Source organism: Podarcis erhardii (assembly GCF_964252035.2).
Source record: "Podarcis erhardii genome assembly, chromosome: 3".
Taxonomy (NCBI): domain Eukaryota; kingdom Metazoa; phylum Chordata; class Lepidosauria; order Squamata; family Lacertidae; genus Podarcis; species Podarcis erhardii.
Window position 1 is genome coordinate 107,436,760 of NC_138507.1, and position 25,534 is coordinate 107,462,293.

The window sequence follows — 25,534 nt, forward strand, 5'->3', positions numbered from 1 at the left end:
AGAAGACAGAGACATCTAGCGGTCCACTGTTGCACTGCAACAAATTAGTACAGAAAACAGTGAGGAACAAACGGATCTCCAAGATGCATTCCGCTTTATATGTGGAGTCTCTCATTTCCCCAAGTCACAGTCGCACTCAGCACCTTTGCAGTGTGAAAACAGACATATTAGTAGCTGGAGCTGAGGACCAGTTCCTGGCTCCTAGGAGACGCAGTGGTTTCTACATCGTCCTTTGGCAGATCCTTGGCAGACTGCCTTTCAGATTTATGGCTGGATCCCCTCGAGCGTTTTCATGTGAGTGGCATAAATTCCATTTGAGGCTATTGATTTGGACATTGCTCACATGGAAGAGAAAAGGGAAGAGAGGCGCTGGTAATGCAGATGAACACTCTGCCCGATGCAGGTGTCACAGCCTCGTTACAAACTAATTGTAGGAAGAAGGATGCCATCAAACTATTTTAAGCCTCCTGCACGAAAAAAACCTTGAAGCCACAACCAAGTGGAGATGACAGGCCCCATCCAAACATTGCAATGTACAATAGATGTTGCCCTCTTTCAGGGTTTTTTTTACACAGATCAGTAGCAATCAATGCATATAAAATTTAAGCCAATATATATTTGTAACTGTCATAAATGTCCACTGTGGTTTTTTTAATTAAAAAAAATAGTATTAGCAGCTAAAGCCTGATCACGTCATTTTGTAAACCCTTGTTCTGCTTGTTTTCACCCTGCTACCTCTGTATCCGCAGAGATCTGCACCTAAACTGGATACAATTTGCACACAAATTCAGGATATCCTTTTTTTATAATAATTTTAATTAAATTTTACATTTCAAAATAAATATTTTACAAACTTTAAAATATGCAACGACTTACGTTCTTCTCCTTCCATGGTTAATTTTATGTATCATACATTCCTGCATATCTTACTATAAACATTCAAATTAGTTTTCAACTTTTACATCCATCAAAAATTATTTACTCTTTTAAATTTATCTTAGTGCTACCAGCGTTTTCAGCTGTATACAGTTATTTTCCATATTTTCCATAAATGTTTTCCACTCTTCTTTAAATATATGTTCTTCTTGCTCTCTTATTCTTTGTGCTAAATCTACATATTCTGTCAATTTAAGTTGCCAATCCACTTTAGTTGGGACTTCGCTCACTTTCCATTTTTGGGCTAACAAAACATGGGTTGCAGTTGTTGCATACATAAATAACCTTTTCTGACACCTAGGAATTTCTGTCTAGGTTATTCCCAACAAAAAGAACTGGGGGGGGGGCGTTGGGGGGAGTAGTTTTAAACATTTTTTTCAATTCATTTTAATCATTTCCCAATATACTTTTACCTTTTTACATGTCCACCACATGTGAAAAAAGGTTCCCTCTGCTTCTTTACACTTCCAAGACATATCTGATTCTGTTTTATAAATCTTAGCCAACCTGCTTGGAGTTAAATACCATCTATGAATCATTTTCAAACAATTCTCTTTCAATTAATAACATGCAGTAAATTTCAGATCACTTTTCCAAAGTTTCTCCCAGAGGTTAAGATCTATAGTGTGTCCTATATCTATTGCCCAATGTGTCATTGAAGCTTTAACAAGCTCATCTTTTGTTTCCCATTCTAATAAAAAGCTATACATTTTAGACAGAAGTTTATCCTTATTTTGTAAGAGTTCTTTTTCAAATTGTGAGTTTGGTCCAGAAGACCATCTTTCTATCTAATTTAAACATGTCATATATCTGGTGATATTGCAACCAATCTGTAACTTGGCTCCATAAGTTTTCCATTGATTTCAGTTTGGGCTCACCCCCTGTAAAATCCAGCAGTTCCCTGCAAGTCACCCATTGTCTATCCATATTAACTCTCTTAATTGTAATTGCTTCAGTAGGAGATAGCGATAAATGTGCTTTTCTTTCTAGCAGATTTTTATATTTCTCCCAGACTCTATACAGATTCTTCCTAAGAATGTGGTTCATAAAACTCTTACAGATTTTAGCCTTCCCATATCAAATACATGCATGGCAGCTGAATTTTAAATCATGACCTTCTAAATCTAAAATGTCTGCATTATCCAATACAATCCATTCATTTAACCTACACAAACAAGCTGCCTCATAATACGGTTGCAAATCTGGCAGGTCAATGCCTCCTCTTTCTTTTGTCTCTGTCATAATTTTATGTTTAATTCTTGGCTTTTTCCCTTGCGAGATGAATTTAGAGATATATTTTTTCCATTCTTTGAAGCAGCTTAAATTATTTACAATCAGGATTGATTGGAATAAAAAAAACAACATCCTGGGAAGTATATTAATTTTAATGGCTGAAATTCAACCTAACAGGGAAAGTTTCATTTTCTTCCATATCTCCAACTCTTCCTTAAACTCTTTCCAAAATTTAATATAATTATTTTAAAATAAGATTTCTTACTGTCAGCCAAATTCCCAAATATTTAACATTTTGCCTGTTTTTAAACCAGACATTCTTTCTAAAAAAAATAAAAAATTGACTGCTCATCCATGTTTTGGACCAACATTTTGGTTTTATCAGAGTTTATTTTGAAACCCACCACTTCTCCAAACCTTTTAATTTCTTCTAATGCTTTGGGAACAGTCTCCAAAGGTTGTTCTAGTGTCAACACCACATCAGCAGCAAATATCATTAATTTATAGACTCTATGTCCCACCTCAATACCTTTAATTTCCCTGTTTCTCCTTATATTCTGAAGCAGTATTTCCACTCTAAACAACAACGGAGACAAGGGACAGCCTTGTCTCATTCCTTTTTCTATTTGGCATTTGTCTGAAAGAATATTATTTATTAATATATTTGCAGATTGATCAGTATAGATTGCTTTAATTCCTGCTAGGAAAGAATTACAAATTCAGGATATTCTGGTCTTGTCATCAGCACTGAGCAGAATCCCTTACTCGACACCAGTATGGATCTTTCCCTAAACCCAGACAAGGAAATGCTCAGGGACCGAGCTAACCTTTCATTAGCTATGAATTAATTAAGACACTGCTGAAAGGACTGCAGGGCTGCAATCCTAACCCCATTTACCTGGGAGTAAGCCCCACTGAATTCAGTGGGACTTGCTTCTGAGTAGACATGGTTAGTCTTGCAGGCTAAGTTATTTATTCCTTACATGTGCAACTATGCTTGCCAGCTTTTGATTTTTGGCAAGGATTTGGTCATATACCCGATATAGGCCTTCAGGCAGAGCTGACCTCAGGGAAAGCATTGTTTGGCACCTGCCAGAAAATCCACAAACCAGTGGGGAACTCACTGTCACTTCCTGGCCCCGCTGATGCGCTTCCTTCTTGTCCCTGCCCTCTCTCAGCAAGCAAGCAAGGAGGAAACCAATGTGCAGTAGCCTCCACATGCCTTGTCTTCTCCCTTTTGGAGAAGATGCAAATTGGGCCCAGAGGAAGAACCAAGGATATGAGCAACAGCCAGCAACAATGAAGAGAAGGTGGTCACTCAGGGAAGAGAACCCTCTGTGTCAAAGGATGAGGAACCTGTAGCCTTGCAGAGGTTGCTGGATTTCAACTCCCATCAGCCCCAGCCAGGAGGACCAATGGTTAGGGATAAAGGGATAATGGGAGTTGTAGCCCACCAACATTTGCAGGTCTGTCTCCCCTGGTTTTGGGGAAAGGCCACAACTCAGCACATGTGTTGCATGCAGAAATTCCCAGCTGCAATCTCCAGTAGGGCTGGGACTCTCTGAAACCCTGGAGAGGCACTGCCAGTCAGTGCAGAGAAAACTGAACTATACTGAACAATGTTCTGGCTCGGTATAAGTCAGCTTCCTTGGTTCCCAAGTGATATTTTGCCCAGGAGTTCATAAAACCTGGAATCAGAACTGCCCTCGGGTAGGAAACGTGCACAACACATTACCTAATATAGGACACTGTATTCCACCTGACCAACAGACTCATGTGACTATAAGAATTGCCTCAATGAACCAGACTAGGTGGCATCTAGCCTAGCATTGCTTCCAAAAGCAGCCAGCTAAAGACTTCTGGGTGTTCATGAGACAAGCAAAGAAGATGCCTTATATCAAGTCATGCCAATTGCCCCTCTGGCTTAGTCCTGTCTACACTGATCGGCAGCAGCTCTTTGGGATTTCATACAGGGAGCATTTCCAGCCCTACCTAGAGATGCCAGGGATTTAACCAGGGATGCAAATGCTACACCATGGGTGGTGATGGCTAGTCCCTCTGGTTTGTTCCCCAGCATGTGGTGCACATGTGTCGAAGCAATGATTCTTCATCAACAACTTTGTTGGACTAGTCATGTTGTGCGGATGCCTGATGATCGTCTTCCAAAGCAACTACTCTATTCCAAACTTAAAAATGGAAAGTGTAATGCTGGTGGTCAACAAAAGAGGTTCAAAGACTCTCTCTCAAGGTAAATCTAAAAAAAAAGTTGTATAAACACTGATAACTAGGAAACACTAGCCTGCGAGCGCTCCAGTTGGAGAACAGCCTTTACCAAAGGTGTCCTGGGCTTTGAAGAAGCACGAACTCAGGACAAAAGGGAGAAACGAGTTAAGAGGAAGGCACACTTGGCAAACCTTCACCATGATCAACTCCCGCCCAGAAACCTATGTCCCCATTGTGGAAGGACGTGTGGATCCAGAATTGGCCTCCGCAGTCACTCACGGACCCACTGTTAAAACCGTGTTTGTGGAAGACAATCTGACTCGGCTACGAGTGATTGCTAAGGAGAAGAAGACTCTCCCTGAATATGGAGGGTGGGTGTTCTTAGACCTTTAATGAATAACAAGCTAACCCTCCATCAATTCATCAGCTCAACTTGGCTGGGCAGAATCCAATGCAACCTCCAGCATACAAAGGCTGTCTGGAAGAAACCGACACTCTTCACATAGCCTTCCTTGCAGAGAACACTGGGCAGGAAGCCAACACATCCCATGTTCCTCCCCGGGGTGTTCATAATGACGGTGTGTGAGCAGTGCAGCCCTTATTTTATTAAGCCTAGCAGCATGCCCCCAACCAAGCTGCAAGCTATCCATCCGTCTTATAGATGGAGTCACTGAGTTTCCTGACAGGTTCCATGACCTACCCAAGGTCGTTCGGGAAACGGACAGCAGAGCTTGAAATAGAACTGAGGTCCTGAGGTGACAGATCCAAGTTTCAGATACTGCGTTAACTACAGGTGCTTCTCGGGCTGAAGTAATGAGATCCATGACCCTGGAGGGGATAGAATGGCACTCCTTCGGTGTTTCCATCTTCTGAAATAAGTGCCGAGAGGATCAACAAGCGGAAAGTACTATGGAAATATCAAACCTGTACCTACAGGTTCCTCCTCTCTCCCTGCCCGTCCCCCCCCCCACCAGGTTAAATGCAGCCACAGAAAGGTAAGCCTCGGTGATGTCATGGATAGCCTTGGTGTGCAGGAATCAGAGGGTAAATGCAGACAACAGTTTGTCACCTTCACTGTGGTGGGCTCCCAGCTGTGTGGGGAAGCTGGGAGTCTTTCATGGGCTTGTGGGATGCAGAGGAGCGGTGGGAGGCACCAGTTGGGAACCCCCAATGGAACCCGCAGGGGAAGAAGGCTCAGTGCCAGGGGATTGTTGGAGGGACGACGATGAGTGGTCAGAGGGAGACGAGGGAGCTGACTGGGAGGAAGAGGCGTTGGAAGCTGAAGAGGCAACAGGGTTTAGTGAGCAGAAAGAGGCTGTGGCAGAGAGCAGTTCAGACTCTGAGGCAGAAGCGGAGGCTGGAGAGAATGTTTCCCAGGACATATAGCGGAATTAAGAGGGTGGAGCAGAGAGAGAAAAGGTGAAGGAGTCTCAGGTTGCTAGGGAAGGACCCAGGGGAGGAGGAGACTTAGAGAGCGGTGGGAAGGTGGGGAGTCCTCACAACTGCCTCATTGGGGCAAGAGCTACTGGAAAGAGTTGCTGTGATCACTAGGCCTGAGCTGTTTTAATTTCTTTGGATAAAGAGTTAACGTTACTGACACCAGGTGTTTTATTGCTGCTGTGCTCCTGTCTCCAGCTCCTGCTAGCATATTAGGAAACTGCATTACCCTGAGCCAGGCCACCAGTGTGTCTAGCTCAGTGCTGTCCACTCTGACTAACAAGAGCTCTCCAGGGTTTCAGGCAGGAGTCTTTCCCTGCCCTACCTGGAGGTGCCAGGGATTGAACCTTTTTCTGCAAGCAAAGCATATGATTCCTTCCAGTAGCACCTTAAAGACCAACTAAGTCAGTTCTTGGTATGAGCTTTCGTGTGCATGCACACTTCTTCAGATACCTATCTGAAGAAGTGTGCATGCACACGAAAGCTCATACCAAGAACTGACTTAGTTGGTCTTTAAGGTGCTACTGGAAGGAATTTGTTTTGTTTTGACTATGGCAGACCAACACGGCTACCTATCTGTAAAAGCATATGATGAAGAAGAAGAGTTTGGATTGGATATCCCACTTTATCACTACCCTAAGGAGTCTCAAGGGACGCGGGTGGCGCTGTGGGTTAAACCACAGAGCCTAGGGCTTGCCAATCAGAAGGTTGGCGGTTTGAATCCCCACGACGGGGTGAGCTCCTGTTGCTCGGTCCCAGCTTCTGCCAACCTAGCCGTTCAAAAGCACGAAGTGCAAGTAGATAAATAGGTACCGCTCTGGGGGGAAGGTAAATGGTGTTTCTGTGTGCTGCTCTGGTTCGCCAGAAGTCATGCTGGCCCCATGACCCGGAAGCTGTATGCCGGCTCACTCAGCCAATAAAGCGAGATGAGCGCCACAATCTAAGAGTCGTCCGCGACTGGACCTAGTGGTCAGGGGTCCCTTTACCTTTACTTTTAAGGAGTCTCAAAGCAGCTCTCCTTTCCCTTCCTCCCCCACAACAAACACTCTGTGACGTGAGTGGGGCTGAGAGACTTCAGAGAAGTGTGACTAGCCCAAGGTCACCCAGCAGCTGCATGTGGAGGAGCGAAGACATGAACCCGGTTCACCAGATTACGAGTCTACGGCTTCTAACCACTACACCACACTGGCTCTGCCACTGAGCAATGGCCCTTCCCAAGTCAGTGAAGTCTACTCAAAAGTGGGGGGGGGAGAATCCTGTCACTCCCTGAATTTGCACAGAACTCCAATAGGATGCAGGTGTGTGGCCAAACTCTCTTCATCACAGGCTGCAGGAGGGGCAAGAGACACCTTGGGGTAGGTCTCAGAGGGAAGACGCCCACTTTAGGGGCAGGGAGAAAAGCTTGCCTCCTCCAATCTGAGGGATCCTTGGAAGCAAGTATTGAAAGAGACAGGGAGAGAACATGGCAAATGGCAGGAGCAAGCCCTTCTGCTTCGCTTTGACCTTGAGGGAGGACAGTGGTAGGGCACATGCCTGGCATGAAGAAGGCTGTAGGTTCCAACATAAGGAGAGAAGAACCCTGTTGGGTCAGATCAGAGGTCTATCTAGTCCCAATATCCTGAACAGGCTGTGCACCACTCCCTGAAAATTCAGGAGTCTTCCCTCTGCACACGGGGAGAATCAGCATGGCTGACCTACATGAGTACTTGCGGCATCCCTAACCCCCTATTCTCCTTTTCCTTCCTTTGACAGGGCAGCTGCTCAGTCCTGCAACAAACACCCCCATGCTTACCCCCACCCCACCCCAATGCTTTACTAAAGACGTTCTCCTTCCCTGAGTGCCAAGATGAAAAGAGCAGCATGTCTGCCGCTTGTCAGCCTGAAACGTTTACATTGTGGAGGCAGAGGGAACGAGCCCATTTTTCTGAGAGAGGAGCGTCCTGCTGCTTTCCAGCCCATGATCCCTCCTTTGACAGTGGAAAGCAATCATGCAGGCAAGCGGTGCTGTTGCCGCCATGAATGGGACCACCCGGCAGAGCGAGTGCCGGGCAATGCAGTAAAACAAGTTCCTTGCCTTGGCCTCCGATGTAACGTGCTGTTTTTGCTTTGTGCTCCCGCCCTCCTTTGAATTAGTCTATCACATGTGCCCAGCTTTTGTTTCTTGCCCAGAAACACAGACGAGTCCTCGTATCGTAGCGAAACACAAATGCGGCCACCAGCCCCCACTGGGGTTGCGGGACCAGCTGGCACCACCTGCCTGCCTGCTTCTTCTGTTGATGAACCTCAACAAGGCCCACGTTGAACAATGCCTTTCATTTAAGAAGCTGGACCACAAACACGGCTTCTCCTGCTCCAAGCCTGTCTGTGTTTTCTCTTGATTACAAGAGTTTCATGCTTCAAGGCCTGTGCTTCTGTTCTCAGGGGGGGAAATAGCACAACAAAGGCAGAAAGGCGTTGCTCGGAAAAGAAATGTGGCGGAGTATAACAGAAAGGGCATTTTGAGTGTATTGTTGTTGTTATTATGGCATTTTTGTGATGGCACTCAACAACATGCAATACAAGGGCTTCATTTTTTGCTGCCCGTGGCATACCCTGCAACACTTTGAAGCCAAAATCTGGGACGCCATCTTACTAGATGCCATATTACCGTCTTCTATTTTTCATGACAGCATGGCGGCCATTTTGGGGTGCAGCTTCACTCTGCTAAACGGCAGAGCTGGCCCTGATTATATATTTGCAAGAGGGTCGAGCTGAGAGAATGCTGGGTTTGGTAAGACCATTTAAGCTATAGTCATATACACAATTACCTGGGAGTAAGTCTCACTGTTTACCTGAAGGAACCCAGACACTGAGATCTAGCTCTGAGGGCCTTCTGGCAGTTTCCTCATTGCAAGAAGTGAGGTGTTACAGGGAACCAGGCAGAGGGCCCTCTTGGTTGTGGCGCCCACCCTGTGGAACACCCTCCCATCAGGTGTTGAAGAGAAACAATTTGACGAATTTCTGTAGACATCCAAAGGCAGCCCTGTATTGGGAAACCTTCAATGTGTGGTGATCTGTTGTGTTTTTGTATATTCTGTTGGAAGCCATCCAGAGTAGCTGGGGAAACTCAGTAGGATGGGCAGGGTATAAAAAACAAATCATCATTATCATCATCATCACTGATTTCAATAAGTCATTTCAATGGGTCTTACTTCTGAGTAGAAATGTATAGAACTGGACTGTTCCTGAATTTGAGGCTGAAGTAAGATTTTAATTAGGGATCTCCTGTCTCAGAGTTCACATCTTTCGACACTTCAGTATATTAGCTCTCAAGAAAAGGGGACTACATTGTGGGCACTGAGGACTGCAACATGGCAGGCAGCTGCAGCTAAACAGATTCATGGTTTAATCCACAACAACCAGCAACCTCAGTTTGTGGGACACTAATGGAGACGAGGGAAGTGCAGGGATCAACACATGAAACCCCACCTTGAACTCTGGATTTCCGACTGCTGTGCGGGTGGCTTGTCAGGACAACTAAAAAGATATTTATCATTCAGAATTTGTACTTCTGGGTAAGCCCTTAACCCCAAAGAACTGTAGCACTTCCATGACTTGGAAAAGCCACAGAGAGGGTAAGCTGTCTGGCTTAGCAGAACAGCCTAATAGCCATTGATATTGGTCTGCTCCATTTTATGATATGGTTGGGGGGGGGGAATAACTGAAAGAAAGGTGAGGCTGGACAAGTGTGATGGTCTGGGATTCCGATTCAGAGGATGAACCAGAGGAATCCCAGCCTGCACAGGAGTCCCCGCCTCCAGGGCCGGCTGAACTGGGGCAAGGCCTAGATGCTGAAGAGCCTGCACCTGTGGCAGAGCACCAGGAGCTGGCCCCAGGTGAAACCCTTCAGGCCCCAGAGGGGCTTGAGGACTCAGTGGCTACAGGTGAGCCTCCTCCAGGGCCCAGTAACCCTTCGGCCTCTCCTGATCTGCAGAGGCTTAGGGCAGAGAGGCGAAGGGAACTGGTTGCTCCCAGGAGGAGTGCTCGCCTTAAGGCCAGAGGAGGCGGGGCTCCTGGGGGCCGGGACCGCCCCTGGCCTTAGAAGAGGATAAAAGCCCAGTCAGCCCGGTCCCAGGTTGCGGGAGCAACGTCGTTGTTGGCTTTGGACCTTCCTGTGTTCTTGATCCCTGCTTGGCCTCCTGTTCCTGACCATCCGGTGCTCCTGTTCCCTGCTCGGCCTCCTGTTCCAGCGTTCCTGTTCCCCGCCCGGCTCTCCGCCTCGGACCTCGCCCCTCTTCGTGTGGACTCAGACTACGCTCAAGGTACCTTTCCCCCGGGTCCAGCACAGTTTGCTCCCGCCACACCCGCACTCCCCCTTCGTTGGGGTGCGTTCGGGAAGAGCCAGAGGCCATGGCTGACCAGGTGGCTGCGCTGGTGGCTTTGGCCCAGAAGAACCAGGCCTTGACTCACACCGTGCAGCAGCTCAGCGACGCGGTTACGGCACTTCAGCAGCGCTTGGAAGCCCTACCGGCTCCTGGGGCCGACGCCCCGGCTCCTGGCAAGTACCCAGTGGCTTTGCCCGAGAAATTTGATGGAGCCCCGGCCAGCTTTCCCATGTTCCTCGCCCAAGCCAAGCTGTATATTCAGGGGCGAGCCCGGAACTTCCCTGACGACCGCACCAAGGTGCACTTTTTGATTAGTTTGTTAAAGGACCAGGCGGCCAAGTGGGCGTTGCCGCTACTCAGGCAAGACTCCCCCTTGCTGGCAGACTATACGGGGTTTTGCAATCTTTTGGAGGCCGCGTTCGGCAACCCCCAGAAAGGGAGTCAAGCCAACCGGGCGATTCGGCAGTTGAAACAGGGCGAGTCCACGGTGGCCGCATATACCACGGAGTTTCGGCTGTTGGCACAGGACTTGACCTGGAACGACTCGGCATTGCGGGACCAGTATCTCGAAGGGCTTTCGGACGAGATACTGGACCAGCTGGCCACAATGGAACGCCCCACCACGCTAGACACTCTCATTCAACGGAGTCTACAGATAGACGACCGGCTGGAGGATCGTCGCCAGGCCCGGGGCCGACGACACCTCCAGTTCTCGGCACCAGTTTCTTCCGGCAGCCCCACGGTCACAACTGAGTTATCGGAGGAGCCTATGCAGCTCGGGGCAGTGCGGCCATGCCTTTCCCCCGCAGAGAAGGTGCGGCGTCGGGAGGGGAATCTATGTCTCTACTGTGGCGGAAGTGGACACTACGCTCGGTCCTGCCCTGAGAAACGCCAGCCGCAGGGAAACCGCCAACCCCCAGTAGCTGATGGCCCTAGCTACCGGGGGTCCCAAACAGCGCAGAATGGGCCCGCACCAATGGACTTGCAACATCTTATGGTTCCGGTACGTTTATACCCTCCAGGTGGGCCCTGGATTCTTACCCATGCTTTGGTGGATTCAGGAGCAACCCGTTCTTATATGGACGCTGCTTTTGCTGCCCATCATCAGGTGCCACTTCGGAACAAGCCAGAACCGGTCCAGGTGGAAGCAATTGACGGACGGCTTCTACGTTCAGGAGCCGTTACTCAGGAGACCCAGCCCCTGGTCCTGTGTCTCCAGCAGCACCGGGAGTTGCGAACTTTGGACATTGCCTCTATGCCCCGGTTCCCCCTCGTGCTCGGGATGGACTGGCTGGAAGCTCACAACGTTCAGATTGACTGGGTCAAACGGACTGTGCACTTCCCAGACCCATGTTCCCATGCTCAATCCGAGACGCTGGCGGCCGCGCCCACGGAGGAGGCAGCACCCACGCTCCCAGCCGTGTACCAGGACTACCAGGACGTGTTCGAGGAACGGGGGGCAGACCAGCTGCCGCCGCATCGGCCTTTTGACTGCGGCATAGACCTCCAGCCCGGAGCGCCCTTACCAGTGAGTCGCTTATATTCTCTAACAGAGCCAGAGCGCGAGGCTTTGCAGGACTTCTTGCGCAAGAACCTGGAGCGTGGGTTCATTAGGCCTTCCACCTCGCCTACCGCGGCACCAGTGCTCTTTGTTAAGAAGAAATGTGGGGAACTTCGCCCTTGCCATGATTACCGAGCCCTGAACAAAATTACCATCCCAGACCGGTACCCCTTGCCCCTTATCTCGGAGTTGCTGGAGCGGGTGCAAGGGGCACAGGTGTTCACCAAGCTGGACCTCCGGGGGGCCTACAACTTGATTCGGATCCGAGCCGGGGATGAGTGGAAGACAGCATTTGGGACCCGGTACGGGCAGTTCGAATACTTGGTTATGCCTTTCGGTTTGTGCAACGCGCCTGCTGTGTTCCAACGCTACATCAACCACGTGTTCCAGGACTTGTTAGACAAGTACGTGGTGGTGTACTTGGATGACATACTGGTTTACTCCCGTGACCCGGCTCGCCATGAGGGACATGTCCGGACCGTGCTGCAGCGCTTGCGTGAGCACCGTTTGTACGCAAAGCTCAGCAAGTGCGAGTTCCATCAGCGGACTGTGGACTTCCTTGGACACCGGCTCTCTCCAGATGGGGTGCAGATGGACCCTGGGAAGGTGGCAGCGGTTCGAGAATGGGCGGCACCCCGGAACCGCAAGGACCTACAGCGTTTCCTGGGGTTCGCCAACTACTACCGGACCTTCATCGCAGATTATGCTCATCGCACCACCCCGTTGACCCGGCTACTGCGCCCAAAGACGCCGTTTTCCTGGGACAAGGAGGCAGAGGAGGCGTTTCAGGGGTTGAAGGCCTGTTTCCAGAGGGCGCCAATCTTACAACATCCTGACCCCTCTCGACCCTTTGTGGTGGAGACCGACGCCTCCAGTACGGCTCTCGGTGCCGTCTTGTCTCAACAGAATGGACCTGAAGCGCCACTCTTACCCTGTGCCTTCTATTCCCGCCAGCTCCTACCAGCGGAGCGTAACTATACTGTGTGGGAGCGGGAACTACTGGCCATCAAGGTGGCCTTTGAGGTCTGGCGCCACCATCTCGAGGGGGCACGACATCCGGTGGAGGTGAGAACCGACCACCGGAACCTGGAGTACCTCCAGACCACCCGCAAGCTGAACCAAAGACAGATCCGGTGGGCGTTGTTCTTTTCCCGGTTCCAGTTCCGGATCCGCTACATCCCTAGCTCTCAGAACCAGAAGGCGGATGCCCTGTCCCGGAAACCTGAAGACAACTCAGACACGGTACAGCAAGCAGAACCCACCACGATCCTACCTCCAGCTGCATTCCTGGCCACCCAGGAGGCGGAGCCACTGCAGGCTCGGGTGCGGAAACAGCAGCGGGTCGACGCTTGGGCCCAGGAACGACTCCAGGAGCTGGCTGAAGGGTCCAGCCCACAGTATCCGGGGCTGGTCCTGCATCAGGGCCTTCTGCTGCACCACGGTCGTCTGTACATCCCGCCAGGGCCACTGCGGCTGGAGGTTCTCCGGATGGCCCATGATGCCCCAGCAGCGGGGCACTTTGGACGGTATCGGACCACCCATCTGGTCAGTCGTGAGTTTTGGTGGCCCCGCCTGAAGGCTGACGTGGCTCGATACGTTGCTGGTTGTGATGTCTGCCGGCGCGCCAAGGGCCCTACCGGGCGACCCCCCGGCCTACTTCAGCCATTGCCAGTTCCACCGCGCCCTTGGCACACGGTTTCGTTGGACTTTGTAGTGGACTTACCCCCGTCTCGTGGTTGTACCTGCCTCCTAGTTTTCTCCGACCATTTCACCAAGATGGTGCACTGCGCCCCCTGCCCATCTGTACCCACAGCCAAGGAAACCGCTCAGCTGTACCTTCAGCATGTCTTCCGCCTGCATGGCCTACCTGAGCGCGTGGTGTCCGACCGGGGCGTTCAGTTCACATCCCGGTTCTGGCGAGCATTACACCAGACCCTCGGGACAGAGGTCTGCCTCTCGTCAGCCTACCACCCACAGACCGATGGCCAGACGGAACGGGCGAACGCGGTGCTGGAGCAGTACCTCCGGTGTTACTGCAGCTACCAGCAGGATGACTGGGTCGACCACCTGGCATTGGCGGAGTTCGCCTACAACAACGCGGTGAATGCGTCCACCCAGCAGACCCCGTTCCAGGCCAGTTACGGTTATCATCCACGGCTGTTTCCAGATGTGCTGCCGGCATCCGCGGTCCCGGCGGTGACGGAGTGGCTTCAAGAGCTCCAGTCCCAGCAACAGCTTTTGGTGGAGCAACTGCACCAGGCCAAGGAAGCGTACAAAGCCCAGGCCGACCGCCACCGCCAGGTGGGGCCGGAACTTCGCGTCGGTGACCTGGTTTGGCTCTCCACTCGCCACCTCCACCCTTCTCGACCTTCGCGGAAGTTGGACGCCCGATTCACCGGCCCGTTCCCTATCGTGGACCAAGTCTCTCCTGTGGCATTCCGTCTCCGGTTACCCGCAACCCTGAAGGTTCACCCGGTCTTCCACAGGTCCCTTCTGAGTCCAGTGGCCCCACCCGACGAGTTCCACCCGAACCGTCCCCGACCGCAGCCAGTGTTGGTTCAGGGAGAGCCTGAGTACGAGGTGGAACGCATCCTGGACTCCCGATACCGCAGGGGAAAGCTGCAGTATCTCATTGACTGGAAGGGGTACGGACCGGAGGACCGTTCCTGGGAACCAGCGGCCAACGTCCACGCACCTGCCTGCCTCCGAGAGTTCCATGCGACGTACCCCGGCAAGCCGGGTCCGGACCCTCGGTTGAGGGGGGGGCCTGGGAGGGGGGATGGTGTGATGGTCTGGGATTCCGATTCAGAGGATGAACCAGAGGAATCCCAGCCTGCACAGGAGTCCCCGCCTCCAGGGCCGGCTGAACTGGGGCAAGGCCTAGATGCTGAAGAGCCTGCACCTGTGGCAGAGCACCAGGAGCTGGCCCCAGGTGAAACCCTTCAGGCCCCAGAGGGGCTTGAGGACTCAGTGGCTACAGGTGAGCCTCCTCCAGGGCCCAGTAACCCTTCGGCCTCTCCTGATCTGCAGAGGCTTAGGGCAGAGAGGCGAAGGGAACTGGTTGCTCCCAGGAGGAGTGCTCGCCTTAAGGCCAGAGGAGGCGGGGCTCCTGGGGGCCGGGACCGCCCCTGGCCTTAGAAGAGGATAAAAGCCCAGTCAGCCCGGTCCCAGGTTGCGGGAGCAACGTCGTTGTTGGCTTTGGACCTTCCTGTGTTCTTGATCCCTGCTTGGCCTCCTGTTCCTGACCATCCGGTGCTCCTGTTCCCTGCTCGGCCTCCTGTTCCAGCGTTCCTGTTCCCCGCCCGGCTCTCCGCCTCGGACCTCGCCCCTCTTCGTGTGGACTCAGACTACGCTCAAGGTACCTTTCCCCCGGGTCCAGCACAACAAGGTAGGAATGAGCAGAGGATGCAAACAGACACAGGCTGAATCTACATGCATATAAAAAACGCTGCGATAATGTTTTTTTAAAAACGTTTTGAAATATATATGGAATGCGCCGTTAGCTCACCAGTGCCATCTAGTGTCACATTTGTATAATGCACTTAAAATGTTATATTTGCAGCTGTATAGCTGAGTCCACAATCACTCAGCTCTGTTTTGACGAAATATGAGGATTAAGAAGAGAAACCTTATTTAACTATCCTTAGAGATGAACTCCCCTGAGACCTGTGGGTATAGGGCGGTATATAAATTCTTATTCTTATTATATTGCCTCAAAGGATGCCTTCGATTTTTAGAAATGAATATTAAAATCAATGGAATCCAAAAGTGCTTAATTTTAGGTAGATTGTGTGCGTCACTGTCATCACCATTCGGTTCGTTTGTCATTGTCGGTGCAGGAAGTTTATTACACACCCAACTCATTTATCCCCCAAAGAGCCCTGCAAGGTAGGTTGGCAGCATGGCGAGTTACACATCTCCCAAAAATAGAACAAAAGAGAGGGCACAGATGTGGATGCAATTTTAAAAACAATTGCTATAGTTTAAATAGAAAGACTGGAGACGAAACTGGCAAACCACTCCAATATTTTGCCAAGAAAACTCCGTGGACCTAAAAAGGGAGAAGCTTTGAGAAGAAAGCGAGAGTTTCCAAGGCATGCTCTGGTTCATGGGGTCACAGAGAGTCGAACACGACTAAGATGACTAAACAACATAATAGAAAGACAATACATCACATTGTAGCGGGGAGAGGGGTGAACTGGGGCCAGCTGACCCTTGTTCCTGTTATCAAGGTGCCAACTGTTGATGGGCAATTGCAAGGATCCTCATGCTTTCCTCCCTTCTCAGGGTACTTTGTCTTGAAACCAGCCTTGGACCAGACAGTCCTCTAAACAGGCTTCTGATAGGCCTTCAGAGAGAGGACTGTCCTCCATTTAGTAGGACACATACCCATATTATAGATTAGGTAAGCAGTTAATGGTCTGCAGAAGGCTGATGCGTCAGCTTCTTGGCTAACACTGAAATCTGGGCCAAAGCCAACACTTTCAAAACGGCATTGCATAAAGCAGGGGTTGCCAGCGTGGTGCCTGTGGGCACAACAGCGCCATGAAGCCTTTCCCTGGTGCCCATGAAACTTCAGAGCCCCCTTCACTGCCCTTCTTGGTCATGAGGTGGTGTGGGGGATTACCACTGAAAAATCCATAGAGCTGAAGGAGGAAGTTGTTCCTCCTTCTTCTCTATGTGCTTTTTAAGGCTCAGTTTAATTTTACTGCATCTAGCTGTTACCCAAATCTTTTGGAAAAGGAAAGTATCTGTGCCCGCTCTTTCACTTTTTCTGCTTCACTGGCAGAGGGGCTGAGCCATGGGAGGGGCTGCGGGAAGTGACGAAGAATGCCCCCCGTGGCCCTTGCTGAAAAATCCAAATGAAAGGCCTAAAAACATTGGCAACCTCTGACGTAACAGAACCAGAACTACAGCATTCTGTACACATACAAGTTTGTAAAAAAAACAATGAACAAGAAAGAAGTTTCCGCTTAGAGGCTTCCTCTTAGATGAATGCCAGAGAGAGAGAGAGAGAGAAATGAGCTGGTCAGCCTTGCATTTGACATATCTGGCACTGTCAGGGTTTGGTTGTTCATTGCATTGTGTCATGTGACAAGGATTCATTATAGCTTCTAATCATCTCCAATCAAGGAAGGAGGGACTTCTCACTCAGCCCTTGCCAAGAAGACAGCTGGTCTACTATCCTGTGCTTTCCAGAAGAAGTGGGAAGAGCTGACTTAATCTTCTCCGAAGCAGAGAAAATCAAAAGCGCTCCTTTTTTTGTAAATTTTCCCATGCCAAGGAAAGAATCTGGCTGCATACCCTCAAGATCATGTTTATGGATTAGCTAACCCCAAGCATGCTTCAACACAATTGCCCAATCAAGAAGGCAGTCAAAGTGAAATTGCAGAATGGTAGAATTGGGCCTGGCGTGCTCTGGTCCATGGGGTCATGAAGAGTCGGACAAGACTAAATGACTAAACAACAACAAGAAGAAGAATTGGGCCCATCTGGTGGGGAGGTGCCACGGTGCAGCTACCTGGTGATGTTTGGCAAGCCACTGCAAACATTTGCACACTTGCAATGGGGTAACCCCCCTTCATGGATCACTGCCTTGCCGTGGCGAAGGGGCTTGAATAACTAAGAGAAGCTATGAACTATGCCGTGCAGGGCACCCAAGATGAACAGGTCATAGTGGAGAGTTTTGACCAAACGTGATCCACCTGGAGGAGGAACCGGCAAGCCACTCCAGTATCCCTGCCAAGAAATGTACATGGACAAAGACAACAGGCATATAAAAGCTGTGACGCTGGAAGATGAGCCCCTCAGGTCGGAAGGCGTATGGTGCTGGAGGAGACTCTTGAGAGTCCCATGGACTTCAAGAAGATCAAACCTCTCCATTCTGAAGGAAATCAGCCCTGAGTGCTCACTGGAAGGACAGATCATGAAGCTGAGGCTCCAATACTTTGGCCACCTCATGAGAAGAGAAGACTCCCTGGAAAAGACCCTGATGCTAGGAAAGATGGAGGGCACAAGGAGAAGGGGGCGACAGAGGACGAGTTGGTTGGATAGTGTTCTCAAAGCTACCAGCATGAGTTTGACCAAACTGTAGGAGGCAGCGGAAGACAGAAGTGCCTGGCGTGCTCTGGTCCATGGGGTCACGAAGAGTCGGACACGGCTAAACGACTAAACAGCAACAACAACAATGGGGTACCCAAAGCTGTTTCCCATACATGGTGCTGTAGCCTCCAGAACTGGTTCTCCATGAGCTAGGAATTAGCACACAGAGGCAGGAGGATGCATCACGGCAGCTTGGGATGTTGGAAGGCATCATTTCTCGTTCCACCCTGTATTTGTTGCAGGCAGCATCGTTTCTGCTCTGCTGCAGTTCATCTTCCACCAAAGACTATGTTATCAATCTCACTGTTCATTGTGGTGAAATTACATACGTAAATTACATTGACGTCACATCATTCCACCACCACCCCGTTTGTTTCATTGCAAAGAAAACAAAGCAAATGGGGGGGGGATGTAATCAATTAAATATCAATTGCACATGGAAAGCAACAACAGCAGTGAATACTGATTGATTGATTGATTGATTGATTGATTGATTGATTGATTGATTTCTGTCCTGGACATGGGACAAAGGACAAATATCAGCAATTTCTGCTCCCGTTTTTGTTTTCGTTAGAATTCTCCAACATCCTTAAAGGCAGCCAGCTACACATACACATCTAATCAACATGTGTGAGTTTCGGCCAGTGGGCCAAACACGTACATGAATGTATATAGGCCTTGGTGGAGTCTGCAGCAAAAAAACCATCCTCCTTCTAGGTGAATTCGCAGGAAGAAATTCGGTGTCAACTCAGTGGGAAAGGCAGGGCTTGAAGCTGTGTGATGTGTGAACATCACAATCAGTTAAACCCCATCATGGCACCAGCATTATATATTTGAAAGCTTTTGCAGATGACCTAGTTTTGACTCTGCAGGAGCCAGAATCTAGTACGAAAAGAGTATTACAACTGATACAGGATTTTGGTCGGGTGGCAGGATTTAAATTAAATAAACAGAAAACTAAAGTGTTGGGGAAAAATTTGACAGATACAGAGTCGGAAAGGTTTCAGAGAGAAACAGAACTAACTATGGTTAAAAAAGTAAAATACCTAGGGGTAAACATAACAGCAAAAAACCTGAGTCTATTTAAGGACAATTATGAAAAATGTTGGTCTGAAATTAAGAGAGACTTGGATAGTTGGACAAAATTGAAGCTTTCTTTGTTAGGCCGAATTGCTGCTATTAAGATGAATGTATTGCCAAAAATGTTGTTTTTGTTTCAAACATTACAGATTGTGGACAAAACGGAGTGCTTCCGGAAGTGGCAGAAAGATATATCTAAATTTGTCTGGCAGGGCAAAAAGCCCAGAATTAAGTTTAAGATATTAACAGATGCGAAAGAAAGAGGTGGCTTTGCCCTGCCAGACTTAAAGTTGTACTATGAAGCCGCAGCTTTCTGTTGGCTAAAAGATTGGCTACTTCTCGAAGACACTGATGTGCTGGACTTGGAAGGTTTTAACAATGCTTTTGGTTGGCATGCATACTTATGGTATGACAAAGTTAAGATCAATAAGGCCTTTAAGAACCATATTGTCAGGAAAGCACTGTTCAATGTCTGGACGAAATATAAAGACTTATTGGAAAACAAAACTCCAAGGTGGCTCTCACCTCTGGAGGCTAAGGCCCTAAAAAGACCCAATATGGAGGCCAAATGGCCAAAATATTGGGAATTATTAGAAAAAGATGGAGACAATTGGAAATTGCAGAGTTTGGAGAAAATGAAGGATAAGGTGCGAGACTGGTTACATTATGCTCAGATTAAAGAAGTTTTTAAAAATGATAAAAAGTTAGGGTTCCAGGTGGAGAAATCGAAGTTAGAAACAGAATTGTTAGAACCCAAAACCAAGGTACTATCTAGAATGTATAACTTGCTGCTAAAATGGAACACACAAGACGAAATGGTTAAATCGGCTATGATAAAATGGGCACAGGATATTGGGCATAACATTATGTTCGAGGACTGGGAAAGGTTGTGGACCACTGGGTTGAACTTCACTGCATGTAATGCTCTGAAGGAAAATGTTATGAAAATGATATACAGATGGTACATGACCCCAGTTAAACTTGCCAAAATATACCATTCGTCTGACAATAAATGTTGGAAATGTAAAGAAAATGAAGGAACATTCTTCCACCTCTGGTGGACATGCCCTAAGGTGAAGGCCTTCTGGGAAATGATATATAATGAGCTGAAAAAGGTATTTAAGTATACCTTCACTAAGAAACCAGAGGCCTTCCTTCTGGGTATTGTCGGCCAGAAGGTGTTAAAGAAGGATCGAACATTTTTCATGTATGCAACAACGGCAGCAAGGATTCTCATCGCAAAAAATTGGAAAACTCAAGATTTACCCACACTGGAAGAGTGGCAGATGCAGCTGATGGACTATATGCAACTGGCCGAGATGACTGGCAGAATCCGAGACCTGGGAGAAGAAAAGATGGAGGAAGACTGGGAGAAATTCAAGATGTATCTACAAAAACATTGTAATTTGTTTGAATGTTAAGAAGGATGCTAGATTATAAAAAACTGGCCACCACTAAACTAGACTTAAATTTGATGATAAGTGAGACTAAAGAAAATATAAAAACTTTATTGGAAAAAGTGTTAAATTATATTGGAATGTGTGGACATGAGATTGTAAACAAGTTGATAATTTGTTTGGAAAAATTCTTTTTTTAATGATGTAAATGGGAGAGGGGGACGTGAGGGAGTTCAAAGAAGTGAAGAATTTGTTGTTATAAAAGTAAGATTGTTTGATGTGTGCATTTATATTTTAAAAAAACCTTAATAAATATTTTTAAAAAAAAAAAAAAAAAATATATATCTTCAGGTGCCAGGCGCCAGGCAAAAACTTTCCTCTATAGCCAGTTATTTGGCCTCTAACTATCTGTGGCCGTTTACAAGTGGGTAGGATGTTTTTAATGTGCAGTACTTCTTTTTCCTCTTGGTTTTAATGTATTTATGTGGAGTTTATTGTCTGTTTCGTTGGTTGTAAGTTGCTTTGGGTTGCCCTGGACAAGATACGGCAACTGCCAAATTTAATATACAGTGGTACCCAGCAGTTCAAAAGAACGAAGTGCAAGTAGATAAATAAGTACCACTCTGGCAGGAAGGTAAACGGCGTTTCCATGCGCTGCTCTGGTTCGCCAGAAGCGGCTTAGTCATGCTGACCACATGACCCAGAAGCTGTACGCCGGCTCCCTCAGCCAATAAAGCAAGATGAGCGCCACAACTCCAGAGTCGGCCATGACTGGACCTAACAGTCAGGGGTTCCTTTACCCTTTTACCTCGGTTTAAGAACAGCCTTGTTTATGAACTAATTCGGTTTACGAACTCCGCAAAACCGGAAGTAGTGTCCCAGTTTGCAAACTTTACCTTGGTCTAAGAACGGAATCCGAATGGTGGAAGGGAGGCCTCATTAGGGAAAGTGTGCCTTGGTTTAAGAATGGTTTTGGTTTAAGAACGGACTTCCAGAATGGATTAAGTTCGTAAACCTAGGTATCACTGTATAATAATAAAACAGGGCAGCATGGAGATTTCTCAGATCGCCTGAGCTATTGTTGAAATTCAGGCCCGTTAAACCCAGTCATTCTTTCCCATTTCCTTTCACCCTCTTAACTAAAGCTACTGGAAGGGAAACTAATTGTAACAAGGTTCAGCATTGCTTCTCTGTTGCTTTAGGGGTGGAAACAAGCTCACTCGAACCTCTGCCTTATCTTGGCAATCTCCCAGCAAAAACATGGTGGGGTGAAAATATTATTTTCTCGAAGGAATGAGAAAAAGGCTTCTTTTTATCTGATCAAAGCACAGAAAGAGCACTTTTATTTTTTAAATGCAGATTAATTGCAAACATGCTGAGAAAAGCTTTTTCATTTATCTCCTCTATTTGAAATAAAAAGAATAATAACAATGCCCATGAGCTACAACATTTCTTTAGTTACCCGATAGGGTTTCTGCTTCATTGCAGTCTATTTTAAGAAGACTAACGGCTCCCCAGCACAAGAACTTAATTAAATAATATTTTGTTTTGAATGTGGGCCCCCCCACAATCATGCTATCGTCTTCCGGGGCATTGTTCCCTTGGCATGTCATGCAGCGTTCCTGGCTGTAAATATTGAAAAATCATGAGCCAGGCCCATAAAGATCAAAAGATTAACAAAATAATTGGATGTGGGTGGAGGTCTGTTCTTATATAAAACTGTGAGGTGGTTGGGCCCAAGATACAGTCACAGAAATGAAACATACATTTTATCCAATATTCCAGTGTGCGATTGTATGGATGGGGAATTGGATTTGGGACAGAACAGACCAGGGTTCAAATCCATGTTCTGCCAAGAAGCTCACTGGAGCTGCCTTAAGCCCACAGTCCTCAAACTTTTCCCACGGCATACAGTAGGGCAAAACATGCATTAAAATGCATATATTTATGAAAATAGCATACAACCATGCATTAAAATGGGTTGTGTTGCAAAAACATGCATTATTGGGCAAAATTATATACAATGATAATGATGATGATGATGATGATGATGATATATTACTTATACCCCGCCCATCTGGCTGGGTTCCCCCAGCCACTCTGGGCGGCTTCCAACAAAACACTAAAATACAATAACCTATTAAACATTAAAAACTTCCCTAAACAGGGCTGCCTTCAGATGTCTTCTAAAAGTTTGGTAGTTATTTTTCTCTTTGACATCTGATGGGAGGGCGTTCCACAGGGTGGGTGCTACTACCGAGAAGGCGCTCTGCCTGGTTCCCTGTAACTTGGCTTCTCGTAGTGAGGAAACCGCCAGAAGGCCCTCAGCGCTGGACCTCAGCATCCGGGTTGAACGATGGGGGTGGAGACGCTCCTTCAGGTATACTGGACTGAGGCCATTTAGGGCTTTAAAGGTCAGCACCAACACTTTGAATTGTGCTCAGAAACGTACTGGGAGCCAGTGTAGGTCTGATGTGTATAACTGAAGAAATTTGCACTAAAATGCTGCCCCAAAAAATCCACAAACTGATACTGAAATGTGGAGCTGAGTTTAGGAGTGGAAACATGAGAAACTGGAATTGACAGATTTTTTCATCCCTATAACAGTTTTCATATAATCTCCCCTTATCATGACGATGTGGAAAGTCAGGATGTAGCATGCCTGTTTGTCTTGCTCTCCCCTCCTCCCCATAACTTCCTGCCGAACATGAGTAAGTTTTCTGTTTGAGTTTCTAAAGAACTCTCCATGAAACTCTGATTGACAAATTTGGAAATGCTGATGACAAAGCAGTTAACTACAAAGGCACAATCCAAACTCCACTCCCATGCTACATGTTCTGGCTTGCTCAGGTCAAGAGAGTTTAAGTCCAGCACTGAATTTTCCTGGAAGCCCCTGGCATGAAAACCAAGTGCCACCAAGAGGAAAACAACAACAACAACCAACACCCAGTTCCTGCACATTGTGCAATGATTCCTGGTGCCCCTTTATTTGTTCTGACATAGCACCAACCCAAATATTCTTCCAGTGAAACAGATAATAATAACACATCTTGCCAAGGAGCAGTAATGAGCATGCTTGCAAAAAAAAGAGAAACACTTGGCTATCTGATTTCTGTGGGTCTGTCATAATGGCTTGAGCTAAAGCAGGCATTGAGTACCTGTGGACCTCAAGCAGATGTCCAACTCCAACTCTCCTCAGCTCCAGCCAGGATGGTCAATGCTCAGGGATCATGGAAGTTGTCCACCAGCAATATTTGGAGAGCCACAGGTTTTCTGCAGCTCACCTAAAATAACACTGGATGTGGGTCACAGCCCTCGACACACAAATAATTTTATGGGCCTTTAATGGCTGTGGGTGCACACACAGCCCCACTGGCTGCAGAAGCGGGGTGCTTGGTGTGCCATTTGCGGCTGGAGCAGACAGTGAAAGCAGAATTTCTAGCTGAAGTTAATTGAAATAGGGGGAGGGAGGGTTGAAGTGTGCCTTGGAAAGCTGCCCAAGTTGTCTTTGGGGGATCTTCAGCCTTTGTCAAAACTGAGCCACTGGCAAGGAGTCAAGGAGGAGTCAAGGGAGTCAAACCACAGAACAAGACAAGAGCCAGGAAAGAACGTCACCGCCCAGACAAACTATCAGCCTGAACAGGAAGTCTTCGTAGACTTACGAAGCATAGGAAACTGTCACACGCTGAGCCAGACCGTTGGTCAATCTAGCTCAGTATAACTGGCAGTGACTCTCCAGGACCTACCTGGAGATTCAGCGGACAGAATCTGGGACCTTCCACATTCAAGGTGGATGCTAAACCATAGAGCTATGGCCCTTCTTCATTGAATAAAGCCAATGGCCAGATTGGCAGGTGGAGCCACTCTAGGACTTGCAAATCTTCCCCACAGAAGGCTTGCCCACAGAGTAGTCCAAGTAGAACAACTACACAGGGAAACTGCACATAAACCCAGGGGGTCACAGATCTAGCTCTGGCAGCTGCTATAAGCCCTTTGGACTTCACTTACACTCTTTTTGGTCATTACAGCAAGTACTACAAAGGCTCTCAAGGTCTCCAGGGCTCTGTCATGCAAAGGGAGTTAAAGCTGTCCCTTGAACAGAGGTATGGAACCTTTTGCAGTTCAAGGGGCACATTCCCTTCTTGCCAACATTCCTGGCAGTGGTGGGTGGAACCAGAAGCCAAAGTGGGCGGGGCCACAGATGTAAATGTTGCATTTCTGCGTCCTCCATCCAGGAAAGCAAGAGACATGGTCAGAGTTCGAGGACACGTTCCAGCCAGGCAAAAGCACTCAAGGAAGCAAGAAGCAAGGCTGGTGGGGGGCATGACCGTGGGAGAGGGGATATGGCTGGGGAGGGTGTGTGGAGTGGGTACAATCCAGAGGGCCAGACAGAGAAGAATTTGGACCCCAGGTCTGAGCTTCCCTACCCCACCCCTGCCCTAGACTGAGAGCCAGTGTGGTGTAGTGGTTAAGAGCGGTAGTCTCCTAATCTGGGGAACCGGGTTCGCTTCCCTGCTCCTCCACATGCAGCTGCTGGGTGACCTTGGGCCAGTCACACTTCTTTGAAGTCTCTCAGCCCCACTCACCTCACAGAGTGTTTGTTGTGGGGGAGGAAGGGAAAGGAGATTGTTAGCCACTTTGAGACTCCTTAGGGTAGTGATAAAGCGGGATATCAAATCCAAACTACTACTACTACTCTTCTTCTTCTTCTTCTTCTTCTTCTTCTTCTTCTTCTTCTTCTAGAACACAGCACACACCCCATTCACCCTGTGGCCTCAATTCAGGGGTTCAGAATCATGATGACCCACCCTGGGCCAACCACACACCTCACCCATGATCCAGTCCCAAAGTAATTCGGGGGCAGGGCTAATGTTTAACTAGGGGCTCTTCATTTTCAATTAGACTTGTGTCTCCTTCCTCACCACTACTCCTGACCAAGCTGGTCAGCGGGGCGGGGGGGGGGAGCTTCTTGCAAAGGAGTGCCCTGCACCAGCCAGGGATGGGAGTCAGGTGAGGCTCCTACCTCATCTCAGAAATAAAGCTGGATTTCAGGATAGGTCTCAGCCTTTTTGCAGGGTTTTCCACCTGACAGCTGCCTCTCCTTCCTGCCTGCTGCCTTATCCCCCTGACAGCCATAGATCCCTTCCAGCCATCCAACCTAACCTGCTTGTGGCTGTCCAATCCCAACTCATCGGATGCCT